The sequence below is a fragment of the Geotrypetes seraphini genome, chromosome 5 (genome assembly GCF_902459505.1).
Source record: "Geotrypetes seraphini chromosome 5, aGeoSer1.1, whole genome shotgun sequence".
Classification (NCBI taxonomy): domain Eukaryota; kingdom Metazoa; phylum Chordata; class Amphibia; order Gymnophiona; family Dermophiidae; genus Geotrypetes; species Geotrypetes seraphini.
The window spans coordinates 18,957,561-18,978,151 of NC_047088.1; the positions used below are offsets into that span (position 1 = coordinate 18,957,561).

Genomic DNA, 20,591 nt, shown 5'->3' on the forward strand with positions numbered 1-20,591 from the left:
TTTTGTCTTTCTCTTTCCTCGGCTGTCCACCACCACCCCTTGCCTGCTCCCCCTGTCCAGCAGCAGACCTTCTCCCTTCGTTTTACCTCCCCCCCTGTCCAGCAGCCCCCTTTCCCTCTCCCCTGGCCCCCTGCCTGCCTGTATTTCTCTGTTGTGCCATGCCTGCCTGCTCCGTGGCCCCCTTCTGTTCCCCCCCTCCCAGAGCAAAGCGTGATTGCTGTCTGCTCCACAGCACACCCCTTCCCCCAAAGCAGCCCCCTTTCCCTCTCCCCCTCCATTTCTTACCCGCACGACACCCTCCTGCCATTCCTGAGTCACACCGCCGCTGAATTCACTGCACGCGCTCCAAGCCGTCCTCCTGCCATTCCTGAGTCAAACCGCTGAATTCTATGCATGCGCCCCGAGGCGGCGCATGCACCGCAAGCCGCCCCACGCGCTGCAAGCCGTTCCACATGCCACAATTGGAATGTGGCCATGGACACACACATCACGGCGGCAGGGATCACGAAACCCTATGCGCACATGTGCGCTTAGGGTTTTATTATAGAGGATGCTGGGAATTTTAATTAGAAAAGATTTCTGATTGGAGGCAGGAATAATGTACGAGTGTGAATGTTTTGGGTTGTTCACTGCTTAGTTCTGTGAGCCAGTACAAGCGGTATAAAACATTTTATAAACACCTATACCGTTTTCCCTTCATTTTCCATCACAAATCTGAAAGAACATCCTATTTTGTTTTTAATTCACGTTAAGTAAGACATACCCAATGAACTGAATTCTGTACAAGGGGCTGCTGAACAGTTCTCAGCCCAACCTACAAAGTTAGGGCGGTCTCCACTGAGGGCCATAGGCGTAGTCCAGCAATTTTTCCACTTTCGTTTTGTTCCATCGGAAAACTATGGAACGAAAATAAGTGGGAAATCGCTGGACTAAGCGTAGGGCCCTCAATGGAGACCGCCCTAACTTTGTAGGTTGGGCTGAGAACTTTTAAGTAGCCCCTCATAAGTTGCGCCTAAAAAATCTGTGCCCAAAAAACCCCACCTACGCGCTAGTCTATAAATGACGCCTAAAGTTATGCGCTGTTCAAAGCATTGTGCTTATGTCTGGGAGCCGCACCTAACTTTAGGCATGACCATTTGCACCGATCCAAATGTGATGCAAAACCGTGCTCCTAAGGTTAGACGCAGACGTCCTTTCAGTGGCGTAGTAAGGGGAGGGGTTGAGGGGGACGGTCCGCCCTGGGCGCCATGTTGGTGGGGGTCCCCCTGCCTCTTCCCTTTCCTCCCCTTCCCCCATACCTCTAGTCAAAGTTGTTGTTCGCGGTGGTCAACAATGTGCTTCTTCGCGACCCCGTCAGCTCTCCCGCTGAGGCCACTTCCAGGTGCCGCGCACACGTAGTGACATTAGAGGAAGAGCCGACAGGGTTGCGAGGAGCACGTTGCTGACCGTCACAAGCAACTTCAACTAGAGGTACGGAGGAAGGGAAGGGGGGAGCGCGCGACAGGTGGGATCGAGGAAGGAATGGGGGAGGGGCAGATATGAGGGCGGGGGAGGGGCGCCACTGCCCCGGGCGCCTCTCACCCTCGCTACGCCACTGTGCCCTTTATTCCATAACTGAATGCGTAACTTTGAGGAATTCCCCCAATTTGCGTATGGTCCTCCCATTGCCTTGCCCTCTTTTTGACGCCATGTGTAAACTTTAGGTACAGATTGTGCACATAAATATATGCATATACATTTAAACTGAAACCAAATTACGCTAATAATTGCTTGTTAAGAAGCCAATAACAGCACTAATTGGTATGGTATTCAATTAAATTGCATGCACAAATTGGGCGGGCACTGAAATTTGCACCTGCAACAAAACGCCATTTATAGAATTCACAGGATTATAAAGGTATTAAGGTAATAATAAAAATGTTATATTTTCTTAAATGTTGCACCTTCCTATAATTATGAAGGTTAATGAAGAGCTTCTGCTGCATAAAATCGCTCATAAGAACATAAGAGATGCCGCTGCTGGGTCAGACCAGTGGTCCATCGTGCCCAGCAGTCCACTCACACGGCGGCCCTTTTGGTCAAAGACCAGTGTCCTAACTGAGACTAGCCCTACCAGCGTACGTTCTGGTTCAGCAGGAACTTGTCTAACTGTGTCTTGAATCCTTGGAGGGTGTTTTCCCCTTTAACAGCCTCCGGAAGAGCGTTCCAGTTCTCTGGGTGAAGAAGAATTTCCTTATGTTTGTACGGAATCTATCCCCCTTCAACCTTAGAGAGTGCCCTCTCGTTCTCCCTACCTTGGAGATGGTGAACAACCTGTCCTTATCTACTAAGTCTATCCCCTTCAGTATCTTAAATGTTTCGATCATGTCCCCTCTCAATCTCCTCTGTTCGAGGGGGAAGAGGCCCATTTTCTCTAATCTGTCACTGTACGGCAGTTCCTCCAACCCCTTAACCATCTTAGTCACTCTTCTCTGGATCCTTTCGAGTAGTACCGTGTCCTTCTTCATATACAGCGACTAGTGCTGGATGCAGTACTCCAGATGAGGGCGCACCATGGCCCGGTACAGCGGCATGATAACCTTCCTCGACCTGTTTGTGATCCCCTTCTTAATCATTCCTAGTGTTTGCCCTTTTCGCCGCCGCCACACATTGTGTGGACGGCTTCATCAACTTGTCGATCAGAACTCCCAAGTCCCTTTCCTGGGAGGTCTCTCCAAGTACCGCCCCAGACATTCTGTACTTTTGCCTGAGATTTTTCTTACCGACATGCATTACTTTAGATTTATCCATGTTGAATCTCATCTGCCATGTCGATGCCCATTCCTTGAGCCTGGTTATGTCACGTTGTAGATCTTCGCAATCTCCCTGCATCTTCACTACTCTGAATAACTTTGTGTCGCCTGCAAATTTAATCACCTCGCTTGTCGTACCTATGTCCAGATCGTTTATAAATATGTTGAAGAGCACAGGCCCAAGCACCAAACCCTGCGACAATCCACTGGTGACACTTTTCCAGTCCGAGTATTGTTCATTTACTTCCACTCTCTGTTTCCTATCCGCCAACTAGTTTTTAATCCAAGTATTTCACCCTCGATTCCATGGCTCGCAATTTTCCGAAGTAGTCGTTCATGTGGAACCTTGTCGAACGCCTTCTGAAAGTCCAGATATACAATGTCAACTGGGTCGCCCTTGTCTATCTGACTGTTCACTCCCTCAAAGAAGTGCAGCAAGATCAAACAAGATCTGCCTTTGCTGAAACCGTGCTGGCTGGTCCTCATCAGACCGTGTCCGTCAAGGTGATCAATGTTGCGGTCCTTTATCAGCGCCTCTACCATCTTTTCCGGTACCGCGGAAAGTTGTGCTCACGGGCTGAAAATGGTGCACAGGAGCGGGAACGTCGTTCTGGATTCACCATCCTTTCTGTCACCTCGTTATCCTGGCCCCCATCCCAGGAAAATCCATCTTCACCCTCACAAGCATCAGTTCTCCGCAGGCATGTTCAGAGAGTCCACTGAATACAAATTCAGCTCTGGGGGTATCGAATCGCCATCAACTCATTCACCCCAGCACTTGCATTTCTCTTGTCACAGAAACAGCCAATTTCCTGAAGCTGAACAGAGCACATACTTCAGCACATCTTAAATTTTCTTTAGAGACAGTTATTAATAAGCCTTCAGCGTAAATGGGTTTTCTTGTCTAGTTGACGTTCCTTATGAATTGTTCCTAGGGTGGTTCTCTTTTCCCCAGACGGCAATCACACCAGGTTTTAAACAAGCGCTCTTGTCACAGCCTTGAACGTAGCCGTTATCCAATATTCTTTTTCTTCTCATTCACACTATCTCATATCACGTAGAGATTTTTTTTCCCCTTTAAGGTTGAGGCAGGGTTTCTCAAACAACTGCTCTAAAGCAGCTTGGATGAATCAAAATAAACGAAACTACAGATTGTTGTAGGTCTGCACACACAGGGGTGGTTTTTTTTTTTTTCTGTTTGACAAACTTTCCACCTAATCAAAGATTTCCCAGCCTCCTTCTCCTTCAGAGCAGCACTTAGGGCTCCTTTTACTAAGGTGCGTTAGGGCCTTAATGTGTGGAATAGCGCGCGCTAGGCCTGAACGCCAGCACTGAGCCGGCGTTATTCTAGAAGCGTACCGCGCGGTGTAGCGCATGGTAATTTCGTGCGTGCGCTAAAAATGCTCGCGCACCTTAGTAAAAGGAGCCCTTAATAAAGCCTTCCCCTTTCTACGCTGTTTCCCAGTTGGCAACAGTGAACGGTCATTAAAGCAATAACAGTGGGATTGGGATAGGCCTCTTCCCCCTTCCACCCCCACCCCCGACTCCGAACTTCCTGTCATAATATAGGGTGCCCACACAAACTCTCCTTGATTTTAAAGGGTTACAAAATCAAAATTTCTAAATAAGATGACAGCAAATACAAGTCCCCAAAAGCACGGTTAGCAAGATCTTACGCAATCACTCACACTTTCACCCTTATAAACTGCAATTGGTACAGAAGTAAGAACGTTCAGATAATGCAACACGACAAAATGACCAGGTGTTCCTCAAGTGGCCCCCGAGATCGCCGGACATTATTGTTTGTGACTTTTTTCCTTTGGGGGTACGTGAAAGACAGAGTGTACGTACCTCCACTACCTGAAACTATGGATGATCTGCAGGAACGCATCCCTGAAGCTATACACGCGATCACGCTGGATATGCTTCGGAGAGTCTGGTCCGAGCTCGATTATCGCATCGATGTTTTCCGAGTAACAGGTGGGGGCGCACTTCGAGTGTATGTAATCAGCAGACACCATATGAAACTTTATGAGTTGATGAAACTGTAGCCTCAAAGATGAAAGAATAGGCCAATACAGTTTGGTTTTGTAACCTTTTAAAATCAAGGAGTGTTTTTGTGGGCACCCTGTACAACCCGGACACTTGTTGGTGGCCCTGTTTACTGGTGTTAACAGTTCAAACAAATATAACAATTGTCATGAGCTACAGTAAAACATCAAAAACATAGCCTTCGACCCAGCCATGACAGCAAGGATCTGAGGGGCGGCATGTCCCCCCATATGCCCCATTCTCCAGAGTCACCGACCCCCGGGCACAGCTCCCCTTCCAGCCAGCAGCTCATCCCCCCTGGTGAGGCCAACAGCTGGTAGCTCAGAATATCGCTCCCAATTCCTACCCTAACCACCCCCCCCAGCCCACATAAAGGGAGGGTGGGCGGCATAAGCCACCTTGGAGGACCAGGTAAACCCTGAGTCCTCCGAGGTCCCAACTCTTGTACCCATCCACCCTTCCCCCCCAGCCATTACTGCCCAATCACGCCCTTCCTCTTTAGCGGTAAAGGTCCCACCAGCCAATAACGCATCGGTGCGGCTCTGAATCTTACAAGAATCCGCTACCAAGCACGCACATGGGCCTCTCCACCCCACATTATTTACATCCGTCGAGACAGACTCTCAGGCTCTCATTTAACTTAACACTAGGGAACCCAGGGTTCAAATCCCACCTCTTAGATAGTGCTAAGTAGCTAGTGTAGGCCTGCCATACACAAAAACAAGCCAATGTGAGAAATATCCTGTGCTAGACTCTTAGCATGGGTAAACTAAACTAAACTAAACTAAATCTTAGGTTTGTATACCGCACCACCTCCATGGTCATAGAGCTCGGCACGGTTTACAGGGAATTGTGAAGAGAGAGGAACTACAAGGAAAGGGGTTAGATGAAGATCAGAGGAAAGAGGAGTGTTAAAGAGCTAGGATGTCAGATGAGGGGGGAGTGATTAAGTTTTTGAGAAAAGCCAGGTTTTAAGATGTTTGCGGAAGGGTTGGAGAGCACTCAGGTTCCGAAGAGGGGAGGTAAGGTTATTCCAGAGCTCGGTGAATCTGAAGAGGAGGGAAGTCCCCAGTTTTCCTGGGTGGGAAATGCCTTTTAATGAGGGGAAGGATAGTTTTGATTTTTGAGTAGGTCTGGTGGTACTAAGATTCGAGGAATTCCAGGACAGTGGGATTAATGGAGGAAGGATGCCGTGGAGGATCTTGAAAGTTAGGCAGATGAATTTGAAGTGGACTCTGGAAATTATCGGAAGCCAGTGAAGCTTGGAGAGAAGTGGTGAGATGTGATCGAATTTACTTTTTGCAAAGATAAGCTTGGTCGCGGCATTTTGAATCCGCTGGAGTCTGTGGAGGTTTTTCGTCGTTAGGCAGATGAAGATGGAATTGCAATAGTCCAGTCTGGAGAGGATGATGGATTGGACAAGAACGGCAAAATGTTTTTGATGGAAACAGGATCTTACTGTCCTCAGCATATGAAGGCTGAAGTAGCATTTTTTTACCAGGGAGTTGAGGTGGTCTTTGAAGGACAGTGTAGAGTCAATGATGACGCCCAGGACCTTGCTGGAGAATTCGAGCTGCAGGGTGGAGCCGGAGGACAGTGAGATTGAGGTGGGTAGCTGAGCTAATTTTGGGCCAAGCCAAAGAAGTTTTGTCTTGGATTCATTCAATTTCATTTGGACGGTGTGGGCCCAAGATTGCAGGTTCGAGATAAAGGAGGATATGTTCTCTGAGAGGTCATTGAGGTTCGAGTCTGTCTCCAGAAGACAAGGATGTCGTCAGCATAGGTGTAAATTGTTTCAAGGGAGGATAGCTGGAGGAGTTTTAGGGAGGACATATAAATGTTAAAGAGGATAGGAGATAGAGGTGAACCTTGCGGGACTCCACAGATTGGTATCCAGGGGGAGGATGAGGTGCCATTCTTTTTGACAGTGTAGGAACGGGAACGAAGGAATTTTGAGAACCAATCAAGGACTGTAGAGGTGATGTAAAGGCATTCATTGCCCTTAAATGCCAGGGTGCCATAGCAGTAATACTCCAAGACTACCACTAACTTCATAGGAGCCATTTTGAACCTGACGCAGCTCCTGGGCAGAAATGTAGGGGGCCTGCTCCTGCCCTGGCCAGAAGACCACCATTGAATCTACCAAGTTGTAGCACGATATGATTAATTTTGCTGAATTTAAAAATTATAAAAAGTATTGCTTAAGCTCCACTCTGAAAGAATCTGGCCCCCTCTGCCTCCAAAAATTGATGTGATCATCCACCTATCTTCATATGCAGCCCAAAGGATTTCACTAGTGGCAGCCAATCGCATATGCTGCCCTGCTGCCGGTACCCGTGTCTTCCCACTACTGCAGCCCACCCTCTCTGCCGTAACTTCCGTTTCATCAGAGGCAGGCCCACAGTAGAGAAGAGATGTCAGCACCGGTAGCAGGGTAGCATATGTAAGTAGCTGCCATCTGTGACGGCCTTTGGGCCGCAAATGAAGGTAGATCGTGGGGCGGGGTAGAGAAGAGTCGGGGCAGAGAGAGCAAACAAGGAGACAGAGAGGGAGGGATGGACTGGAGGGTGGAAAGGAGGGAGAAATGTCACACGAGGGAAGGAGGTGAGGAGACAGAGAGAAAGTGTGAAGGAGGCAGAAAGGAGTTAAAGAGAAATGTCACCCTCAGGAGAAGGGGGAGAGGGCAAAGAGAAAAGTTAGACTCGTGGAGGGAGAGATGTTGGTTGGGGAGGGAATGAGGACTGGTGAATAGGAAGCATGCAGGAGGCAGAGAGAAAGAAATGTAGGACTGCTTGAGGGAAAGGAAGGAGAAATGTTGGACTGCAGGGGGCAGAAAGGAAGGGGGAAATGTTACACTGGGAGGGAGCAGAGGTGTCAGATTCCAGAGAAGGGCTATGAAAGGAGGGAGAGAGAGATGTCAGACCAGAGAATGGAAGAAAAGGGAAATGGGAACTTGTATACCGCATTTTTTGTTGCTTTTTGGCATTTCAATTACCATGCCAATTAAAACCAATTAAAGTAATTAAATTAGGTGGTGGTAGATTTCACCGCCGATCAAACAGGAGCACTATGAACCCAATACCAACTAACCTGTGCACAAAGCAACTTTTGAATGTATTTTCTTTTGTTCCTTCAATAAAATGTTGAAACTAAAAAATCCATTTTTCATTATAAAGAGTATGTTCTTCACTGATAATCAGTACCTTATTTTTACCATTAGGTGTCAGCATTTTCCATGTTATCACTGATTCAACTACAATTCTGTGATAAAAGAGTTAATATTTAATTTTATAATTTTAGTGAGCAGAGAGGGTGGGGAAAAACTGTCTAGGTGTTTTTAAATAGGGTTTATATATTTCCCCCCCTTAGAACAGAATGAATTAGAACATCATCGACTTACCACTAGCTTCACAGTCTTCACCTGGTTTTGATACACTTGGCAACACTTTTTTTTCTGCGATCCAACAGAACTCCATTGAAGGGGAAGCTGAAAGCAGCAGGAGACGTTCCGGGTAATTACGAATAAAGGTTCCGACTGAACTGCAAGTCCCACAGGAGCAGGAAAAACCTACCTGGTCAAAATAAATAACAAGAAGAATTGGTGGCCTAAAGCCAGAAGACTGCTGGAAAATCTGACTTGCAACACAAAGGTGTGGACAATTTTCCAGGACATTAACTGCAGCTGTAGTGTTTTTGATGGCTCAGTTTGCCTGTCCTGGAAATTCTTAGATGCTTACAAACACTGAAGACAGTTGGTATGTGTTACCAGTCTTTTCCCCCAGCCCCCACCTTGCTAATTGTTCACTTTTCTACAATAAAGTGACGCTGTAGAGATAGCTGGAAAAGTAAAACACGTTAACTTGTTCAGAATATTCTGATGATGACCACACAAATTTCAGCTGCTCTGATTATAAAGTCATAGACTGAGGGGATTTCATGCAGGCAGGCCCAGATTGACTAGTGTGGAAAGAGATGTACTGTACAGACACGGTTGGAGTGCATGGCCAATACTCTTTCACTGCCCAGTTTGCCCATCCGTGTCAAAACGTGACAAGGGACAGGAAGGATTGCATTTGTTCTCACTGTTCTGTTACGGCTAGGCTGTCTGAAATGCCAACAAAATAAATTGTCTACTCAATCAGCAAGAGGGGGGTCTGAGCTCGATCTTCCATAACTTCCAAACCACTATCTCAATTACTTAGCGTGAGAGCACCTAGTGGTTCCCAAACCTGTCTCTGGAGGACCTCCAGCCAGTCAGGTCTTCAGGATATCAACAATAAATATAAGAACATAAGAATAGACTTACTGGGTCAGACCAATGGTCCATCAAGCCCAGTAGCCCGTTCCCATGGTGACCAATCCAGGTCCCTAGTACCTGGCCAAAATCCAAAGAGTAGTAACATTCCATTCAGAATCCTAAAGAATAGCAAGATTCTGGAATCCCAAAGAGTAACAAAAGATTCCGGAACCCCAAAGAGTAACAATATTCCATTCAGAATCCTAAAGAATAGCAAGATTCTGGAATCCCAAAGAGTAACAAAAGATTCCGGAACCCCAAAGAGTAACAACATTCCATTCAGAATCCTAAAGAATAGCAAGATTCTGGAATCCCAAAGAGTAACAAAAGATTCCGGAACCTCAAAGAGTAACAACATTCCATTCAGAATCTCAAAGAATAGCAAGATTCTGGAATCACGCTCTCACGCCAAAGAGTAACAAAAGATTCTGGAACTCCAAAGAGTAACAACATTCCATTCAGAATCCTAAAGAATAACAAGATTCTGGAATGCCAAAGAGTAACAAAAGATTCTGGAACTCCAAAGAGTAGCAACATTCCATGCTACCAATACAGGGCAAGCAGTGGCTTCCCCCATGTCTTTCTCACTAACAGACTATGGACTTTTCCTCCAGGAAATTGTCCAAACTTTTCTTAAAACCAGCTATGCTATCCGCTCTTATCACAACCTCTGACAATGCGTTCCAGAACTTAATTATTCTCTGAGTGAAAAAATTTTTCCTCCTATTGGTTTTCAAAGTATTTCCCCGTATCTTCATCGAGTGTCCCCTAGTCTTTGTAATTTTTGACAAAGTGAAAAATCGATCCGCTTGTACCCATTCTACTCCACTCAGGATTTTGTAGACTTTAATCCTATCTCTCTTCCTCTATCTCTTTTCTGAGTTGAAGAGCCCTAACGTTTTTAGTCTTTCCTCAAACGAGAGAAGTTCCATCCGCTTTATCATCTTGGTCACTTTTCTTTGAACCTTTTCTAGTGCAGCTATATCTTTCTTGAGATAAGGAGATCACAAACAGAATACCATTAGCCCACAATAATTGAGAACTCGGCAGAAATATAAATTGGATATAAATTCAATCATTCCCATTTACAAAAAAAAAATTATCTAGACATACAGAATAGGTGGTTACAGCCAGTTTGTGTTAAAAGAATGGATGCCACAAATGAAGCTGGCACTCCATTAATCTCATGAATTTTCATTGTGTACTGTATATTCTGAAACTCAGACTGGCTGGAGAACCCCCAGGATAGTTTTTGGGGAGGCTATAAAAATGGTTGCACTACAGGGCTCATTGACATGTTTTATGCTTGTGATGTGACATCGGCCTTTTATTCTCTGCCTCTCAGCTTGGAGTGTTATGTAGAAGACCTGAGGAACCCTGAAGGGACTTGCACTGAGCACTGATGGCCATATCTGAGTCTGGGTCCAATCAGACTGTCATTCCTCATGATTTACGCACATCAGTATCATGCTCCGACTTATATGTCCCTCCAAGGATCAGTTTGTCGTATATTGGATCTACAGACTTACAGGACTAGATTCTATAAGTAGAACCTAAAAAAATTAGTGCTATTTTATAAATGGTGCTCAACATTAGGCACTGTTTACAAGGGGGTGCTGAAAAGTTCTCAGGCCGAGCAACCAACTTCCTAAATTCTTAGCGTTATCTTGCTACTGCAGCTGAAAAGGGCGTTATCTTATTTTGTTAAGTGCCAATCTGCAGAAATGAAATTCTATGTCTTGACATTGTTTCAGATCATTGGTTGAACCATCTCCACCTCATTCTCTTCTTGGCTGGGCTGAGAACTTTTCAGGACCCCTCACTGCCCTCCCTACATGTTTCTTCAACCTTTATTTAAATTGTAACTTCTTCCCCATCCTTTCCCTTTGTTTCTAGTTTTTGTCAAATTTGTCATTATCCTTGTTAGTTTTATTAATAGTGATTTTGCTTTTATATTGTAATTTTATCATTATGTACATCGCTTTGAATTTAGATAAAGCGATTAATCAAAATCTGTATTAAACTTGAAACTTGAAACTCACAGTGTGAAGAGTTTCAGTCTCTGGTAACCAGAGCTGAGATTGTGATGTCATAATGCCTCATTCCACCAATAAGAGCCAACCTCATCAGTGATGTCACAATGGATTGATTGTCCTGTACCTGGCTCACTTTTATTACATAGGAGGGGGTGCTGAAAAGTTTTCAGCCCAACCAACCAACTTCCTAAATTGTGAGCGTTATTTTGCCACTGAAGCTGAAAAGAGTGTTATCTTATTTCGTTAAGTGCCAATTTGCAGAAATGAAATTCCATGTTTTGATATTGTTTCAGATCATTAGTTGAACCATATCCACATCATTCTCTTCTTGGTTGGGCTGAGAACTTTTCAGGACCCCCTCGTATAGAAGAGCATTGGGTACCATTTGCACCTAACGGAAACCACACCTCAATTAGGCACAGAACCCCCACTTATTCTATAACCACACAAGTAAATTGGAGGAATACCCCTGATCTACCCAAGACCCCTCATGGTCACGCCCCTTTTTGGGAACTGTGTGTAGCATTTACACATGGATCCCGTGCCTAACGATGTGTAAACTTTAATTAATTCCAAGTAGCACCAATAATTGCTAGTTAAGATGCCAATTATCAGTGCGAGCATTGGGAGCATGCCCGATTTTGCACACGCAGGTTTTAGCGCTTTTTATAGCATCAGGGGGATAACGTGTCTGGACTCCTGAAGCAGGCACACTAGCCAAAACACAGCCGTGTTGACTCCGTTTCTCCAAGTGCATTTCATTTCTCCTTAATGTTTGGTTTTATCTGCAATTGAAATAAACATCAGATGCTTATTGTACTCTTGCACTCCACCTAGCACGGACCTCACTTCACTTTCCCTTGGTGGATATTAGTGAACATGGTGGCTATAGCTGGAGTTGCTAAATGTTACTGGATATGGGAGGAGAAATATTTAGATCTGGGGCATCTTATTAATGCAGGTTCAACTCACCAGGAATATCCACCAAATATAGGGGTCCTTTTGCTAAGGCACACTAGCTTCCATTATAGTGATTTCTGTTAAAAGAAACACTCTAAGTCTTCAGACTGATCACCATCCTTGTCCTACCATACGCCATATTTACCATACATACTATGTCTGCCATACTGTGTTGGCCATGCTACGATCTCTTATAACATGTTTGCCGTTTCATGTCTTCCATGCTATGTTTTGTCATGCAGGCTTGCCTAACCGTTTTTCCTAGTTATGTCACACTATATTACTCGTGCTTTGTAACACTATGTTTACCGTGCTATGTTTTGCTGAACTATGCTCGCTATGTCTTACCATACCATGTTTTGTCATAATATATTTTTACCATGCTTGTAAACTTTATTTTGCATCTTTGTCAGACTTGCCCCAGGCACATTAGATAGATGGTGAGCCCACCGGGACAAACAAGGTAAAATTGCTTGAATACCTGAATAAATTCATGTAAACCATTCTGAGCTCCCCAGGGAGAACTGTATAGAAAATTGAATAAATAAACAGTGTGAAAAAGTTTCAGCCTCTGATAACCAGAGCTGGTATTGTGATGTCATAATGCCTCATTCCACCAATAAGAGACGACCTCGTCAGTGATGTCACAATGGCTTCATTGTCCTAGACTTGGCTCACTTTTACTACATTGTGATTTCTAGAGTGGCGCAGTGGGTAAAGTTGCAGCCTCAGCACCCTGAGGTTGTGGGTTCAAATCCCATTCTGCTCCTTGTGACCCTGGGCAAGTCACTTAATCCCCCCATTGCCCCAGCTATATTAGATAGATTGTGAGCCCACCAGGACAGGGAAAAATGCTTGAGCACCTGAATAAATTCATCTAAACTGAGCTCCCCTGGGAGAATGGTATAGAAAACGGAATAAATAAAATTCCTACAGTGGTCTGAATTCCCAGACCAGCAGAGTAGACATTACCTAGTAACACAAGAAAACTTATAATTTCATAAAATAGCTTAGTCGTAACCCCTCGCAGTATTCAGAAAGTAACCTCATGTAACAATTTATTGTAATTCTATGAATGTAATCTGAATATTGTAACACTTTGAACATAAACTGACCTGTTCTGAGCTATCTGGAGAGCACGGACTATAAATCCAAATTATTATTTTTTTTTTAAACTGCTGCCACTAGGATCAGTATAAAAGACACAGGTGGCATGGAAAGTCATTCATTCCTGTGGAAACAATCCTGGTTGGCATAGCCAACCAAAGATTGTGAGATGTGTTTTGAGTCTTGTTGGATGCATCAACCTTGCAGATCCCAGTTTTCCACACGTTCCGTTGCCATGTGTAGCATCAGCATCTTCTTCTATCTGACCTGCAGGGGGCACTGTTGAGCAACAAGTGTAGTATGTTGAATCTCTGCTCAGTTGTCCCAAGCAACTGATCGCTGTGGTTTCTGTGTTAGTCCACTGACCTGAGAAAGAAGGTTCTGGTGTTAGGAAAATAGCTTTAAAATGTTAGTCCAATAAAAACATATCTTATTTTTCTTTTATTTGTATTTATTCAGCAATAGATAGGGAGGGAGGATGGTGTGTTTGCTGAGCAGCAGGAATCTCTTATGCTCATTTCCCATTAGAGTGTGATTTGGGGGCAGAAAAATAAGATAAACCAAACCAGGAGAATAAAAGGAGAAATATAGGGACATTGTAAAATCTTGTCTTCAAATGCTTGTTCAGGCAATTAATCAGAATCTTGGATAAACAAATCAGTGTTTGAAACCTTCAGTGCCCTGCTGGTATGATCAGGCTTTTTCTGCCATTCCTATGCTCTGGAGTGTGAGTGACCATTGGCTTCCTACTATCACTCTTGCTCTAAATAAGGCTCTGGTAAGCCTGGCGGTAGGGAGTGGCTTAGGGGTAGAGCTGCTGTCTCAACACCCTGAAATTGTGGGATCAAATCCCAGTGCTGTTCTTTGTGATCCTGGACAAGTCACTCAATCCTCCACTGCCCCAGGTATGCCTAGATGGGGAAACACAGTCTTGGGTTGAGCTGGACAATTATAAGTTAACTGAAATCTTGAAACATTCATTTTGCCACCAGTAGATTTTGGAAACAAAGATCGCCAGCATTCAATTACATTTGTTTTGAATTTAAGGAGATACAAAGAAGAAGATTGTGGTTTGAAATAGTGTGCAAACTGAACATTTCACAGGACAATTATCTTAGTCATTATAATTAGGAAGGGGGACTCTAATTCTATAGAAAAGTATTTATAAATAATGTTAAGTGGATATTTGAATTATTTATGGGGTATGGTGCAATGATTATGCAGAAAGATTTGTTAAATAAATGAAAATATTTTCTATACAGCTTTTTTTGAGTAAAATATTGTAATGAATATGCATGAGATCTATTTGCATACAATGGAAACAGTGAATGCATGCAAATAGATCTCATGCATATTCATTGGAAAAATCCTACAAACTCAATTGGGTTATGGCTCTCAAGGACCAAGGTTGAAGACCTCTGCTCTAGATCCCCCAGATCCTAGGTTTTCAACTTGAAAAGTGACCAGATATGTGATTAAGAGGATCTGGGACAACACTGCTGGCATTTAAAGTGGAAAGCGTAGGATCTGGAGGATCCAGTTTTTACCTATTTTCCAAGGCTTTGCGCAAGATTAGCTCATATGCAAAGCTTTTTCCTACATAGGGCAAAACCAGGCTAAGCTGTGGGCAAAACCAGGCTAAGCTACATATAAGAGGCTGTCAGAAAGTAGCAGGAGGTAGACAGTTCAATACTGATAGTAAGGATGAGAACATAGCAAGCAATAGGATGATGACTGAGGCAGGAAGCTGGAGAAAGCTCTCTGCTTGCTACAGTTGCTAATTCTCCTCTTGCTATCTCTGATTGGTACTAGCAAGCAGAATGAACCAATCAGCAGCCAGAGGTGGGGGAAACACTTTCTCCAACTCTTGCAGTGATGGGGAAGGGGAGGGATCATAGAGAAGAGAGTGTAAGTGGAGGAGGCAGGAGCAGTGGCGTACCTAGCATATGTATAAACAACACTTCCAATGGGAGACTGGTGTGGTCAAAAGATGTTATAGCACTAAGAATGTACTGCAGAGGCTCAGCGAAACCAATATCAATTCTTTATTGCTCAAAAAGAAGGAAAACGCCTCAGAAAAGGCCCTCCCACCTCCACAATAGTGGATCTCAAAGGTGGTTAAGCGGTAACCTCATAGGCAAAACCTTCTTGCAAAAGTGAGCAATTTGAATCAAAATTTGTGCTTCACATAAATAATGAATTGAAGATAGAAGCAAAAATACTACTTATCTTAGAGCTGATCGGCACACCGACGGAGGCCAGCGTTTCACCGACAGGCTACATCAGGGTGTGACCCGACCGATCAGTCTGCAAAGAGAAGAAAAAACATAGGAACTTAGCAGTTTCACAATGAATTAACTCCTTGCTATAACAAAGCAAAAGCAAAAACGTACCTAAACAAGAGCTAACGCTTCAAAAAGTCCAAAAAATGGCTCCCCTGGGGTGGCTCCGGAATTTCAGTTTTTAAATCTTCCCGGTTAGGTACGTCACCAACCGGAAGTGAATGAAAGGATAGCGTGACAGCTGAGAGAAATCTAGCAAAAACAATAACAGTCACCTCCACTACAACAATATTTATTCTTATTTTTTATTTTGTTTATTATCTTCTTTTCTTTTTCTGTTTTCTTCTGATTTTAATTTAGATGTTGTACTGAAGTCTTGAAGTTCTAATATAACGTACTCCAATCCAGTCTCTGGTTTAGCCCAACAGGCTGGGGTTATCCAGAGCATACCCTTAGAAAAGCTTATAAGCGAGCGAAATATTTAAACAGGGACCTTTTGTTCCTCCCCAGAGACAAAACGACAGAAGACAATATAGCCACATGCATTTTACAATATTCCCCGAGTGTGAATGGTATCACTAAGATTCTGAGGAAACATTGGGATTTTTTGGCAGTACATCCCACATATACTGAAACTCACCTTCGCATAGCATTCACCAGACAGAAAAATCTGAAGGAATTACTAAGTCCTGCTGACATTAGTTTTGTTTCATCTCAAACTAAAGGATTAAGCACCGAATCAACAGGACATTTCAAGTGTGGCAAGTGTCTAACATGTGCTATCACTGCGGAGTTTGCTGATCACTTTGTACATCCAGGTACAAGTAAAATCTACAGGCTCAAACATCTTACATCTTGCTCTACAAAGTTCGTAGTATATATTATTTTTTGCCCTTGTTTAAAGATCTACGTAGGACAAACTACACGAACTTTTAGAAGACGTATTACAGAACATAAGAGTTGCCTGCATAATAACAAGTTACAAGCTCCCCTGGTAGTACATTGTTTGGAACAGAATCACATCTTTGAAGATCTTCGTTGTTTTGGCATAGATCATATAGAAGAAGGAACTAATAATCGCCCTACTCGTTTATTGCGAGCAGAGCAATTTTGGATTCACTTACTCAACAGTGAAGAGCCTGTTGGGCTAAACCAGAGACTGGATTGGAGTACGTTATATTAGAACTTCAAGACTTCAGTACAACATCTAAATTAAAATCAGAAGAAAACAGAAAAAGAAAAGAAGATAATAAACAAAATAAAAAATAAGAATAAATATTGTTGTAGTGGAGGTGACTGTTATTGTTTTTGCTAGATTTCTCTCAGCTGTCACGCTATCCTTTCATTCACTTCCGGTTGGTGACGTACCTAACCGGGAAGATTTAAAAACTGAAATTCCGGAGCCACCCCAGGGGAGCCATTTTTTGGACTTTTTGAAGCGTTAGCATTCGCTCTTGTTTAGGTACGTTTTTGCTTTTGCTTTGTTATAGCAAGGAGTTAATTCATTGTGAAACTGCTAAGTTCCTATGTTTTTTCTTCTCTTTGCAGACTGATCGGTCGGGTCACACCCTGATGTAGCCTGTCGGTGAAACGCTGGCCTCCGTCGGTGTGCCGATCAGCTCTAAGATAAGTAGTATTTTTGCTTCTATCTTCAATTCATTATTTATGTGAAGCACAAATTTTGATTCAAATTGCTCACTTTTGCAAGAAGGTTTTGCCTATGAGGTTACCGCTTAACCACCTTTGAGATCCACTATTGTGGAGGTGGGAGGGCCTTTTCTGAGGCGTTTTCCTTCTTTTTGAGCAATAAAGAATTGATATTGGTTTCGCTGAGCCTCTGCAGTACATTCTTAGTGCTATAACATCTTTTGACCACACCAGTCTCCCATTGGAAGTGTTGTTTATACATACATTGGTTTTCAATACATCTGAGTTATTTATAGTACCTAGCATATGTGACACCCTGGGCCCATTATTTTTTTACACCCCCCCATCTATATGAAAATATGATTTTTAGTAGCAATCTACATATCGCACAAGAGTGTACCTAGGAAAAGGCAGCATCTTAAACACTGCAGTGAGCACTAGAACACCAACACATACATTGTAAAATTAAACAAACCAGATCCTGCACAGTCAATTGATCCTGTACAGTCAATGCTATCAGAAAGCCATGTCCCTTTCATACACACAGACAGATACACCCTCACCCAATATGGAATAATCACAAACTAAAAATAGAAATATGTAGACATAAGTTAAACTGAACTGCCAAGAAACCAGACTCTGCATACAATGCAACACCACAACACCTCAAAAACAGTAATACATGTCCTCTAATACTGTGCAAAATATAAAGACAGTAGATGTAAATTTGAAAAAAAACTAATACATAACAATTACCACTTTACAAATTAACAAATAAAAATAAAACAAATAATGAGAAATAAGAAAATTCCATTTTATTGGACTAATTTCTGTAAGCTCGGTCCTCATCCCCACAAACACCTGATTCCATCCACACAAGCTTTGAATTGTTTTATATTGAACTTATTATATTAAAATATAAAAAGAAACAATATTCTGTACAATTGTCAATTTATAAATCAGTGTCTTCTCCCCACTCTCTCTTCCCCATTTCCCTTCAGCGTCCTCAGCCCACTCTCTCTCCACTTTCCTTCAGAGCATGCACATAAAAACAAGCAAGTAATTTTATATCATTTTCATTCTATTCATTCATAGAAATTAAAGTCTAAATAATGCCAGTCACATAACAAAACATGATTTTACAAAAATAATTCCCTGCACAGTCAAGCTTGCAAGGATTACTAGATGTCTTTCAGCAGCTCCCCTCCCTCCCACCCTCTTATCTTCATGGCCAAATCAAAATGATCTACCAACAATAAAATTTTAAAAATACAAAGCACACTGTACACAGAGAAAATGTTAATTATCATTTATATTCCGCGGGTTTTCAAAGAGGTCAAGGCAGATGACTTTATGCAATGTCACCTCAGTAACAACTATACAAAAATAGACAAATATACCCCCTCCCTTTTTACTAAACTGCGATAGCATTTTTTAGCGCAGGGAGCTGTGCTGAATGCCCCTCGCTGCTCTCGATGCTCATAGGCTCCCTGCGCTAAAAACTGCTATTGTGGTTTAGTAAAAGGGGGCCATAGTGCAAAATATAGCCAGCATATATAAATTCTCAAAACGGACACATTTTGATCACTAAATTGAAAATAAAATCATTTTTCCTACCTTTGGTAATTTCATCAGTCTCTGGTTGCACTTTATTCTTCTGACTGTGCATCCAATATTTATTTCCTTCTTTCAGCCTCCTGTATGCTTCCTCTCCTCCAGACCTCATTCCCTCTCCCAACTTTTTCTTTGTTTCATCCTGTCCCCTTCTTTCTTTCTCTCTACTTGCCCCCTTTCTTTCTGTATGTCTGTCTTTCTCTCTCTCTCTCTCCGTGCCCCATTTCTTTCTTTCTTTCACCCTGCCCCTTTCTTTCTTTCTCTCTCTCCATGCTCCCTCTTTCTCTATGTTTGTCTTTCTCTCTCTCTCCGTGCCCCATTTCTTTCTTTCACCCTGCCCCCTTCTTTCTCTCTCCATGCCCCCTTTCTTTCTCTGTCTGTCTTTCTCTCTCTCTCCATGCCCCATTTCTTTCTTTCTTTCACCCTGCCCCTTCTTTCTTTCTCTCTCCATGCACCCTTTCTTTCTCTATGTCTGTCTCTGTCTCTCCATGCCCCATTTCTTTCTTTCACCCTGCCCCCTTCTTTCTCTCTCCATGCCCCCTTTCTTTCTCTGTCTGTCTTTCTCTCTCTCTCTCTCTCCATGCCCCATTTCTTTCTTTCACCCTACTCCCTTTTTTCTTTCTCTCTCCCCATGCCCCCTTTCTTTCTGTTTGTCTCTCTCTCTCTCTCCCCATGACCCATTTTTTTCTTTTTTTCACCCTGCCCCCTTCTTTCTTTCTCTCTCCATGCCCTCTTTCTTTCTCTATGTCTGTCTTTCTCTCTCTCTCTCCCCCCTTGACCCATTTTTTTCTTTCTTTCACCCTGCCCTCTTTCTTTCTGGCTCCCTGTCTCCCCCCCCCCCCCACACTTTCTTTCTTTCTCCCTGCCCTCTCCCATGCCACCACCATTGGGAAACATGCTGCTGCCACCACCGCCGGTGAAAGGCTGCCACTGGCCATCAGAAACAGGCCGGCGCCGAGTTCACCCAGCTTCTCTTCCCCGCGGGCCGACCAACACTCGCTGCCCAACGTCCATTCTAACGTCAGAGAGGACGTTCCGGGCCAGCCAGGCAGTGATTGGCTGGCCCAGAACGTCCTCTCCAACATCAGAATTGACGTTGGACGGTTAGAGCTGGTCGGCTCGCGGGGTAGAGAAACAGGGAGGGAGAACTCGGCGCTGGCTTGTTCCTGAGGACGGCAATGGCAGCCTTTCCCTGGTGAGTAGCCAGCTGTGCACCCCCTTGGCTGTGCACCCAGGGCGGACTGCCCCCCCCCTTGGTACGCCACTGGGCAGAAGTTGGCCCTGTCTAGAAGCACAGATTTTAGAAAAGGTGTTATCTATAAACATTGCAGCAATACACTGAGATTTAAAGGAGGTGTGATTCAGGTGTATTTTAAAATGGCAATACAAGCACCTCAAAAACACATTCTCATTGTCATTTTACCTGCTAAAATAGTCAGTGGTCTTCATCATAGAGACAGACTCAAATACCTCAGTATATGTACCTTGGAAGAAAGACAAGAGGAGTTATGAAAGAGACATTTAAAATATTGTCAGAGCATAAATGCACAGGAGGTGGATCTCTTGCAACTGAAAGGAAGCTCTGGAATGACAGGATAAGATAAAGTTGAAGAGGGATAGGCTCCAAAGTAATCTAAGGAAATATTTCTTCATAGAAAGGATGATGGATGCATGTAACAACCTCCCGGTGAAGACGAGGACTATGTCTGAATTCAAGACATAAACACGCTTGAAAAATGGGCTGCGACATGGCAAATGAGGTTCAACGTGGATAAGTGTAAGGTGATGCATGTCGGTAACAAAA

At 43.6% G+C, this 20,591-nt stretch overlaps 1 long non-coding RNA gene across 1 annotated transcript in view; it reads right to left on the reverse strand.

Annotated features, from left to right (window-relative positions):
- Window positions 1–13,175: 13,175 nt before the first annotated feature.
- The window catches only part of LOC117361361, a 180,524-nt gene continuing 173,108 nt past the window's right edge, over window positions 13,176–20,591 (reverse strand). Inside the window, exon 4 of the long non-coding RNA XR_004539636.1 lies at window positions 13,176–13,610. This is a non-coding gene — a long non-coding RNA (uncharacterized LOC117361361). The remainder of the gene's footprint in view (window positions 13,611–20,591) is intronic.